The following is a 9,622-nucleotide window of genomic DNA, read 5'->3' on the forward strand; positions in this document are numbered from 1 at the left end:
AGGCTGAGTTTCAGTGTACTTTTGCCAATCAAGGTGTTACTATCCTTTCTTAATCACCCTTTCTCTTTATAATGCCTTACAATTAAAGCCAAACATTCAATTCAAAGCTATGCTATTGAGATGGGATACAGCAATGCTACAGATGCAGCATGCCTCTGAAGGCCAGTTGTTGGGGATCAATATAGCAGGCGACTTCTGCGCATTCATCAACAGTGGGAGAAAGCTATGCACTCATGTCCTACTTGAGGCCTCCCTGGAGGCATCTGCTTGGCCACTGTGGGGAAAGTGGAGACTGGGTAAGATAGACTTTTGGTCTGAATCAGCAGGGCTGCTCCTATGCAAGGACGTCTAAGATCTTCTTAGATTACCGTTTGGGGTAAATTTCAGGGGGGAAATGCCTGGAAGTATGCAATGCAAATGTATACTCTACATTTAAAAATCAAAATAACATATTTTTCTGTGCTTGCTGAAGTAACTCCCTTCACCTATTCTGTTCTGTTCTGTTCTGTTCTGTTCTGTTCTGTAAACCCAGATTTGCTAGTGGAGAAATAGGTGCATGACAGCCAGCCTGTTTGTTTCACCATTTTATATTTTAATGTCCCTGTACCTTTCCCCTGCAATTTTATTTAAGCTTTATGAGACTGGAGGTATAATGTTAGCTACACAATGAAATTAGATACAACCGCTTATTTTTGAGCTTGAACAGAGTTCAATTTGAAGAGATAGCAAAGAAGAAAATAAGACATTTTCATCTTAAGTTAACTTGAATGAGGGCAACCAATCAGAGGCCAACAGCTCTGTGTTATGACATTGGCCCTGCCACAGACTTTGCTGTCCCTCTCTTCTCTATAGTGTCCGTGCTCACATCACCACTACATGAATGCCTTCCTATCATGTGTTAAGTGGTATGACTAACGTCTGTCAGTTGTGATTTATTTTCTCCTTCGCTTCATCTCCTCAGGGAAAGATCATGCATGCAAGTGTAGGGTTTTGTTTGATTAGTTTTAAAATTATGTTTTAGCTTGATGGATTTTTGCTAAGGAGGTGGAGGATATTTCTGTTTTCTGAGATGGAGGATGTTGCCTTTTAGACTCATGCTGCTGTTGAGCATTTGTATTAGTGACATGTAATGGAAGAAATGTGCATTACTGCTTAGTCGGAATAAAATGTTGACTATGGCAGTGGGCACAAAACACTGGCTGCTCTATCTATCCAAGATAAATAGCATCACATATTTACAATCCTATCATTTATGGTAATATTTTTAATGGGATTTAGCAAATTGTGCTCTTGAATTTTAAATTGATGTTAAAATTATATACAATTGAAATAGGTCTGCACTAACCTCTTATAGGCAGAACAAATTTCCTACTAGTATTTATCCTTTAGAAAATGTCTTTCAAAACTTCACTATGTTCCTCACAACAAAATATTTAAACTATTATTAGTTGCCCATATTAATAATGAGATATGAATGTATTCTGAATGTATTACTTTGTCCTGTGATTTTCAGTAGAACTTATTTCCAAGTAGTATATTTATGCATCAGGCCAACAGATGGTGACTTGTTCAAAGCCACATACTTGAGTCCACAGCAGACCATGGTCACCCAAGCCCAAACCTTGGGATTCATTAATATACAGTAGGCATATTCATCATCTAAGAACATAAGTCCCATGCTGGATCAGACCAAGGGTCCATCTAGTCCAGCACTCTGTTCACACAGTGGCCAACCAGCTGTAGGCCAGGGACAAACAAGGCAGGACATGGTGCAACAGCACCCTTCCACCCATGTTCCCCAGCAACTGGTGCACACAGGCTTACTGACTCGAATACTGGAGATAGCACACAACCACCAGGACTACTAGCCATTGACAGCCTTTGCCTTCAGGAATTTATTCAATAGTGCCCCAAAATAGTGTCCACAACAATGTAGGAACAAAGCCAGACTATAAAACACATGGTCTTCGATGTCTATATACTAATGCCCAGAGCATAGGAAACAAACAGAATGAACTTGAACTCATATTACATGAAGGCAAATACGACTTGATAGGTATAACTGAAACTTGGTGGGATGACTCCCATGACTGGAATATAGCAATTGAAGGATATAACGTTCAAAAAGAACAGAAGAAATAGAAAGGGAGGTGGAGTTGCACTATATGTTAAAAATACCTATCACTGCATAGAAATACAGGCGGATCAGACTGGGAGCCCCATCGAGAGCATCTGGATTAAAATAAATGGGGCAAGGAATAAAAAGAACATGATAACCGGAGTCTACTACCGACCACCCAATCAAGGAGAAGACGAGGACGAAACTTGTGAGAAACAAATTGCCAGTGTTTCAAGGAAGTGTGATGTAGTAGTGATGGGGGACTTCAATTACCCTGATATCTGTTGGGAGACAAATACTACCAAAAGTGGCCCTTCCAAGAAATTCCTGACGTGTGGATGATAACTTTCTCCTACAGAAAGTGGTGGAAGGAATTAGAGGATTGGCAATCCTTGACTTGATATTGACCAATAGGGATGACTTAGTGGATAAAGTGGCAGTTACGGGAACTCTGGGGGAAAGTGACCACGTCATACTTGAATTCTTGATTATGAAGGAGACAAAAGTTGAGTGTAGCCATACACATACTCTGGATTTTAGGAAAGCTGATTTTTATAAACTCAGAACTATGATAAGTAAGGTCCCATGGCAAGTGAGCCTAACGAGAAAAGGAGTGCAGGATGGGTGGGAGTATTTAAAAAAGGAAATTTTAAAGGCACAGTTACAAACAATTCCAACAAGGAGAAAAGATAGAAGACAACAGAGGAAACCAATGTGGCTCCACAAAAAGCTTAGAGATGACCTGAAAACAAAAAAAGGATACATATAGGAAGTGGAAGGAAGGCCAGGCTACAAAAGAAGAGTACAGACAGGTGGCACAGAAGTGCCGAAATGGCGTCCGGAAGGCTAAAGCTGTGAATGAGCTGAGATTAGCGAGGGATGCTAAAAGCAATAAAAAGGCTTTCTTCAGATACATGTGTAGTAAAAGACAGAGGAAAGAAATGGTGGTTCAACTGCTTAATGGGGATGGCAAATTGATAACAGATGACAAAGAAAAGGCTGAAGTGCTCAATTCCTACTTTGCCTCAGTCTTCTCCCAAAAGCGGGTCTATGACCCCCCTGGAAAAAGTGAAGCAGAAGTTGAGGGGGCAGGATTGCAGTTTGAGATTGATAAACAAATGGTCAAAGAACACCTAATTTCCTTGAATGAGTTCAAATCTCCAGGGCCTGCATCCTAGAGTAATGAAGGATCTAGCGGAAGAACTCTCAGAACCTTTGTCTATTATCTTTGCAAAATCATGGAAGACGGGTGAGGTGCTGGATGACTGGAGGAGGGCTAACGTTGTCCCTATCTTCAAAAAGGGCAAAAAGGAGGAACCTGGGAACTACAGACCAGTCAGTCTGACATCCATCCCTGGGAAAATTCTGGAGCAGATTATAAAGAAGTCAATCTGTAAACACCTTGAAATCAATGCAGTGATTACTAGAAGCCAACATGGATTTGTCAGGAACAAATCCTGTCAGACTAATTTGATCTCATTTTTTTATCGGGTAACCTCCCTTGTGGACTGTGGGAATGCTGTGGATGTCATTTTTCTTGACTTCAGCAAAGCTTTTGACAAAGTGCCCCATGACATTCTAATTAACAAACTAGCTAAAAGTGGGCTAGATGGAACAACTATTAGTTGGATTCACAGTTGGCTACAGAATTGGACTCAAAGAGTACTTATCAATGGAACCTTCTCAAACTGGGGAGAGGCAATGAGTGGGGTACCGCAGAGCTCAGTCCTGGGCCTGGTGCTCTTCAACATTTTTATTAATGATTTGGATGAGGAGGTGCAGGGAACGCTTATCCAATTTGCAGATGACACAAAATTGGGTGGGATAGCTAATACCCTGGAAGACAGAAACAAACTTCAATGTGATCTTGATAGGCTGGAGTGCTGGGCTGAAAACAACAGAATGAAATTTAATAGGGATAAATGCCAAGTTCTACATTTAGGAAATAGAAACCAAATGCACAGTTACAAGATGGGGGATACTTGGCTCAGCAATACTACAAACGAGAAGGATCTTGGAATTGTAGATCACAAGCTGTGATATGGCTGCAAGAAAGGCAAATGCTATTTTGGGCTGCATTAATAGAAGTATAGCTTCCAAATCACGTGAGGTACTGGTTCCTCTCTATTTGGCCCTGGTTAGGCCTCATCTAGAGTATTGCATCTAGTTCTGGGCTCCACAATTCAAGAAGGACACAGACAAGTTGGAGCGTGTTCAGAGGAGGGCAACCAGGATGATCAGGGGTCTGGAAACAAAGCCCTATGAAGAGAGACTGAAAGAACTGGGCATGTTTAGCCTGGAGAAGAGAAGATTGAGGGGAGACATGATAGCACTCTTCAAATACTTAAAAGGTTGTCACACAGAGGAGGGCCAGGACCTCTTCTTGATCCTCCCAGAGTGCAGGACACGGAATAACAGGCTCAAGTTAAAGGAAGCCAGATTCCAGCTGTACATCAGGAAAAACTTCCTGACTGTTAGAGCAGTACGACAATGGAATCAGTTACCTAGGGAGGTTGTGGGCTCTCCCACACTAGAGGCATTCGAGAGGCAGCTGGACAACCATCTGTCAGGGATGCTTTAGGGTGGATTCCTGTATTGAGCAGGGGGTTGGACTCGATGGCCTTGTAGGCCCCTTCCAACTCTGCTATTCTATGATTCTATGAACCCCCTTTTAAAGCCATCCAAATTGGTGGTCATCACCACATCTTGTGGTATTGACTGCGTATGTGAACGGTCCACCACAGAACTGTCATGTTACCCCAAATGTCATGCTCTCAGATGGAGTCAGTTTCCACATTCAATCTGCCAGCTATAAAGTGTACTCAAAAATAATAAACGGAAGAAATGTCAAGTAATGTATATGCATGTGTGAATCATGCATGAGTTCACTGGGCAGTAGAACCCATCTTCATGTTCCTCTTGTAGAAACTAAAGTTGTTTTCAGGAGAGAGTGGGGAGAAAGGGGCTGGGCTAGTTCCAAAAACATGCAGCTATGAATGTCTTTTCACCCAGAAGGCTATTCATTCCTAGGACACAATTGTGACCTTCTGCACCTGTATAACAGCAATAAATCCTCCACTTTCAACAGGGAAAGCAAACTTCTCCCTTGAGCTCTCCAGTAGAGTATGTGTGTTGCAGGTGTTGTTGTTTGTCCTGTGCCTGATTTCCCTTCAGGCAATCTGTGTTGCAATGATGGTAAATGCAAACTTATTTGCAAGCAGTTTCGTGGTACTGTGGTAATCTTTCCACCCACACTTCATATAACATACCAGTAGGTACCCCAGAGTGAAATTAAACAAATCTGTACAAGTCCCTGCTTTTATATTTAGACATCAAACTCCAGAAAAATACAGTCCCCAAAAACATCCTAACCAAACAAAACGTTGATATTGCTTTCACAGAAAAATGAGGTATAAATATTTTTAAATGAATATTTTTTTTTTTTAAAAAAAATTCGCATGTAAAAACCATTAAAAGAAAAGAAAGCTTGTGTTCCCATGTCTGGGAAATAAGGTGTCTCTCCTCAAAAGAGAGAATATAAAATTGAAGAATGCCAACAATATATCTTGTCATTCTCTGGTAAACAGAGAATTGATTCCTAGTCTCATCCATAGTATAATGGGCACTCTGTGTGCTGAATTCAGCTATAGCAATAAGAGTAAACTAATATTTTAGTAACTGGCACCACCCACACATCATTAACGTTGAATCGGATCTCAGGATTCTAACTGGGTAGTGCAAAGGTTATTGGTGTCAGAGCTAAAATTAAATGTCTAATAAATTAGGGCAATTGCTAAAGGTGAGCTATCACACATGCTCATGCTTGCCAGTTTTTAGCAAAAAAATAGTGCTGTTAGGAATTTGAATTAACTGACCATTGGCTAGGATCTGGCCTTTGAAATACAGCCATAATCCAGATACCTAACTGTCCGATAATTAGTCCTCCATTAGATAAATTCATCAGCTTGCTGACACAATTCTTACTTGGGGTGTTTCAGCCCCTGGTTCCTTCCATACTTATTTAAGCAGCCATGGTTAAACATGATTTTACTTCTGTCATGTTTGGGGAAAGGGGCCATAGCTCATTGGTAGAACACCTGCTTTGCATGAAAGAGTTTCCAGGTTCACTCACCGGCATCTCCAGTTCCAAAAGGATCAGTTAACAGGTGATGGGAGGTACCCCCTGTGAGAGATTGTGTAGATTAGACCTGCCTTCCCCATCCTGGTGCTTTCCAGATGTCTTGGATTGCAACTCACATCATCTCCAGATCAAAATTGACTGTGCTGGCTGGGGATGGGAATTGTAGTAATTAGAGATTGCCAGGTTGGGGAAGGCTGGAATAGACAAATCTGGGGCAGATGGACAAATAGTTGGTATAAGGCAGGGATCCCCAATCTTTTTATGATGGTGAGCACATCTGGAGTTTTGAGAGTGTTGTGGGTTCTCTCACAAAATGGCTGCCATGGGGGCAGCTTGCCTGTTCATAAAATGGCCACCATGGTATGCATGGCCTGTCACAGAACACTCATTTCCCAGAACATAAACAGGGGAGACTAATAGAAAAGTAATTTGTCCAAAAACTCAATATAAGACAGAGGTGAGGGCCGAACTCCAAAATGCAAAACTGCTCTTTTGATGGCATTTTGATGTTGCTTTGCAGCATGTCAGCCTCCTAGTAAATAAAAAAGGTGTAATTAAAAAATTAAATAAAAATCAGGAGGGGTCTGGCAGGACCCAAGAGAGATGTCTGTGCATACATTGGTGTCCACAAGCACAATGTTGGAGATCTCTGGTATAATTCAACTTACGCTTTTGAAGTTTGTCTCTGCTTACTTGAAAGCGAAGGTTGAGATTCTCATAATTTTGGTCAATCTTGGCCTTTGAAGAATCTTTGGGGAGAGAGGTTCCATAAAATTACAGTAGCTACCAAGACACAGAAATGTTTCTCTATTGCTCCCTTCATCTAGAGTTGGTAAACGTATAGATTGTACAGATTGCAAGAAGAGTTAAGCGGATGTTCCTTCATGGGTATGTAGAACCAATAACACTTAGCCAATACTTGTTCTGAAATAGTTGTAAGTCAATCAAATAGGATTTTTTAAAAATAAAAATATATATAGACATATATTGATATATACACATAAATATCAGTTTCAGTGAACTGTTTTTAAGGATGATGATTAAAATGAATGAAGTCATCTGCCAATGCAGCATTGTGAATGAAGCAGCTTGGACCACTCCATGTCAGCCTGGTTGTGGATAAACTCCAAAAGAGATAAAGCAGGTCCAATACAATGGTTGTGATTGGAAGAGGCAAAGGTCATGACCCAACCAAAACTAAGCACATTTAAATTCCACTGATTTTACTGGGGAAATTATGCCCATGCTTAATTATTTCCTGCTTAAATTAATGGCAATTAACTTTGGCTTGATCATACTCATGGTCTATTTGTGTTGGTTAGGTGCCAAGCCAATAAATGATTCATTCTCTCTCTCTCTCTCTCTCTCTCTCTCTCTCTCTCTCTCTCTCTCTCTCTCTCTCTCTCTCATGTGCACGCACACACACACACTCTCACACAATTGTGGCAACAAAAAAAATGTATATAGACTTTGGACACATACTAATTGAATAACATTCTGGATATGACAGGCTTTCCATTTTCTATTAAATGTCCACACTAATTCAGACAACGTTGTTCCTGAGAATTGCATGTGACACTCTTGCATAAAACTGAAGTGTCTTTCATGTTTTCCAATGAAACTTCTAATTTGCCCAAACAAGTGATGCACATTGGAATATTTGACAGCCATGTTTTGATTTTGGGTAGCTTTTACTGTAGTCTTTTTTCTTTTTTTTTTACAATGACTCTTAGATATGTGGGTGTTATGCCAAAAAAATAGAATATGTAAAAAAGAAAAGAAAAAAGAAGTAATGATGTCATCTGATATTTCTCTTTCAAACAAGGTGCTTTTTGATGCTTTACTAGACATGACATCACAGTTTCCTGTTTCATAATTTAGTTGTGCTGCACGGAGCCAAATGCTCTGGTCCTACAGCTAATAAAGGCTTGTATCACTTTATGAGAAAATAGTTGCCATTTTCAAGGACAAAGACTGAAAGAAAAAGAGATGACTTTGAAGAAGATAGATAGGCTGGTCTTAGCTTTATACGGGATGCAGCATTATAATGTTAAACTGCACCTAGTAAAAACCTAGTCAAAATAAGATGACGACTATTTGTTTTTGGCTTGGATGTGGGAAAAGAAAATTGGAAAGGATGTTGTCAGAGTTTTAGGCCCCAAAGTTCTTCTTCCATGGAAACTGCTCTCTCAAGAATAAAGATTACGTCTTCTGGTGAGAGATGCGTCTAGTCTGCTTCGTGTTTCATTTTGGCAGTGTGATTGCCACTGAAATTGTGAACTATGCGGCTACTACTTTACGTGTCTTTGTGTCCTGCTTGTGGGTTGCTGGTCAACAGCTGGTTGGCCTCTGTGTAAACACAAGGCTGGACTAGATGGACCCTGATCCACCATGGCTCTTCTTAAGTTCTTATGTGTTTGCTGGTTCACAAACTTCATCAGATGGTGGCTTGTATGTCTGACTGCACTACCTCCACCAACACAATCTGCACCTCTCACAACCTCAAAACCAATGCTTATTTGTGGAATCAAGTTATGGATATCCATGTGTGAGCAGTGTTGTAGCACACCTAGGACTTGCAGGGTTGAAGCACCAGGATGTTTTGATTAGCAAGGATGATAGTGTCACCTACCCGCTCCTTGACTTCCATGTTCCCTATGGGCTTAGCTGAAATCCTCACAGTATCTGGGTGGGGTGGGGTGGGGTGGGGTGGGGAATGTATTTTCCTAGCAACAATATATCTGTGAGAGTGATCCCTGTGGTAATGTAATGTATCTTCGAGTGGCTTGTTCTTGAATTGGTAATTAAAATCCATTAGTTTTCCTGCTAGAACTGGTTTGTTGATATGGATCTAAACAAGAGGAGGAGGGGAGAGAGATCAAGACAGCCTTCTCGCACCATTTATAAAGTCTTCCGCATTCTGTCCAAATCTTCCATGACTAGTTTATGCTCCTTCATGATTGGGTAACAGACATTTTCCAGTTTTTAAAATTGTAGTAATTTTATTGAATTTAGTGAGACTTAGTTTCTAGTGTGTGTTTAGGAGTGAAGCCCCAAGCTATGCTTTACAGATCTCTGTGTGACATGACACTTCACAGCAGATGGTTGTGGACATTGTCCACCTGTTGCTGCTGCCTCCGCTGATTGATAGATGCTGCTCAGGAAACAGCTAGTGTTGGTGGCTAGTTTTTCTATGCTCAATTGTGTTTATATTCCTATCGGTTCATATCTATATTCTATTCCATTCTTCAGGTTCCAACTCTGGAACATTGAGGCAAACCCCCCTAACTTTATGTATATATTGATGGGGACTCCGCTGGCAATGACTGACCAGGACATGGATCTTGAGATTATGGCAGATA

Source organism: Elgaria multicarinata, chromosome 10 (assembly GCF_023053635.1).
Source record: "Elgaria multicarinata webbii isolate HBS135686 ecotype San Diego chromosome 10, rElgMul1.1.pri, whole genome shotgun sequence".
NCBI lineage: Eukaryota > Metazoa > Chordata > Lepidosauria > Squamata > Anguidae > Elgaria > Elgaria multicarinata.